We start from the raw sequence: 2,500 nt of genomic DNA, 5'->3' as shown, positions 1-2,500 counted from the left end.
CAATCTATTGCTTGGATGGCAGTTGATAAATCAATCTCCAAACCTGCTGGGTCAAACCCAAACAACTGTCAATCATGTGTTCTAACTCCCTATGGGCATATGATACGAGTCTCTTTCCTCGTTCCTCCATTGTATCTTCTTACATTAGTATATATACTTGTTGACTATTTACTGTACCATGTTTTCAAAGGTACCACATATAGAAATCGAAATACTGTATTTCTTATTTTTATTATCTCCGATAGTAGGGTAAGAATCTTATTTTTCCAACGTCCTATTACATGATTTTACTCTTATATAGATATGTATATATATATATATATATATATATATATATATGTATATATATATATGTATATACATATATATGTAAATATATATATAAATATGTATATATATATATATACATCTATATATATATGTATATATATAAATATATATATGTATATATATACATATACATATACATATATGTATATATGTATATATATATACATATGTATATTCATACATATATATTATATATATATATATATATATATATATATATATATATATATCACTCTGATGTTTCTTGGGCTGGTTGCTGACCACTCACTGACGATACTATCTGCCTCCATTGTCATTGGGCCTGCGCTCTTGTCATCCATTCTTCCGTGTCTCCATCTGAGCAAATCTTTGGTCTTGTTTAACTATGTCCATTTTTTTTTTTTCGAATTTTCGTACTGATTATTTTCCGCCTACGGTTCCTTCTGTCTTAACAATACTTGGGATTCTGTCAATTTCTATTGCAAGGGTATGTCCGGTTCACTGCATTCGTGTAGCCTTTACAGTACAGTACTTGCAATGATTCCTTGATTTGCTAACTCTCTCAGTTCATGATTGTGTCACCGTCTCTACGCAGACAAGCGTAGAGATGGCAAGGTAATCATGAATCTACATCATAAACTGGGCCAAATATTTACCTATCGACTTTATTTTCAAATAATTATATATTTGTATGTACGTGTTTTCTAGATAGAGAGGTATGTTGTAGGTAGTAAAGCTTTCTATCCTTCTCCTGAAATATTCTTTTTAGCGTGTCATTACGGGGGTCTTTGTACGATATCATTTAGCTGTAAGTGGTACTCTGATCTGGCTCTTATCATAACAAAATAGATTAGATAAACCAGTATGATGAAAAAAGTTGGGTGGGGCCCCATTCAACAACATTGTTCATATCCTAATTCTAAAACAAATATGTTCAAATTTGACAACTTTTGCTACTGATGTGTTCAATGAAAATAAACAGATTTGTCGAGGGGTAACAGGAATTAAAGAAGGTGTCACTTTTTAAGAAAGGCGAGTTCAGGTGGGTACTGAAATCTTTTTCACAGCATTACCCAGAGTGATCACTATTGTTGATTTCATCTACCATGACTTCTACCATTCCCATAATTTTCACTATTCTAACCATTCCCCTCACAGACTTACCTCATCACATATCCGTCCCTAGAGACCAGAACGAATCCATAAGGTCGTCTTTGCTGTGTCCAATAAATGGGGACGTCGCCCCTACACGCCACAGCCCCACTCATCCTCTTCTTCCTCCTCTAGCGTTTGTTTTTGTTAATGAAGATAAAGAGACCCGTGTTTTTGTTTTTGCTTGTGTGCTTGGCTTGATTTGTGTTTGGTCTCTTGCCGTTGTTTCGCTCGTGACTGTGTTTGTTTGGGCGCTTTTGTTTGCTTTCGTGGTTTATTGCTTGCGCCTGTACCTTCTGTCTCTCTGTCGGTCCATCAGTCTTCTTGGGGGGGATTAGTGATTTCGGGAGTGATGGAGCTGATCTGAAGGAGTTGGGCGATTTCTTGGATTGGAAGCCTCACTGGACTCTCCCTATGTCGTTATTTTTCGTCATTTGATCTCTCCTCTTCTTCTGTTGGAATCTTATTTGTTTGTGCTCGTCTTTGTAACCTACTTTCTCCTTTTTCTTCTCACTTTCTTATGTCTTCCCTATATCCTCTCAGGTCCTATTCTCTTGCTCCTTACATACCTCTGAATCCTCTCCCTTGTAGCTCTATAGCTTAGTAATGTTCATATAATTTCTTTTGGCATCTTTTCTTGTGTTTGTCTTCATTATTTACTTATTTTAGTCTATTCGGTCCAATATCATAATAGCCTCACCTCTTTCACTTCCCAGGACCTATGATTTGCGGATATGTAGTTAATAATTAGATGATAAGGCATTCTATATTGTTTCAAACTTGCATCTACTGAGGTTATTGTTGCTTTATCCAGTCAGAGACAGATTCGTCAAAATGACATACCATACCGCTTTGATACGATCAAAATGAACAGACTATAGTTTTGCATCAGTAGTCGCTGGAGATGTCAGACATCAATATATATCAAGTTATACAATGTATCTGTTACTCGGTAGATAGCATCCATCGTTCAAACGCTTGGTCACACAAATAACGCATCAAGCTTTATATTACTGTAAAGAAAGAAGATTTCAAATTT

The sequence above is a fragment of the Oratosquilla oratoria genome, chromosome 8 (assembly GCF_046742065.1).
Source record: "Oratosquilla oratoria isolate Oo_2021 chromosome 8, ASM4674206v1, whole genome shotgun sequence".
Taxonomy (NCBI): domain Eukaryota; kingdom Metazoa; phylum Arthropoda; class Malacostraca; order Stomatopoda; family Squillidae; genus Oratosquilla; species Oratosquilla oratoria.
This window is presented reverse-complemented; position numbering follows the sequence as displayed.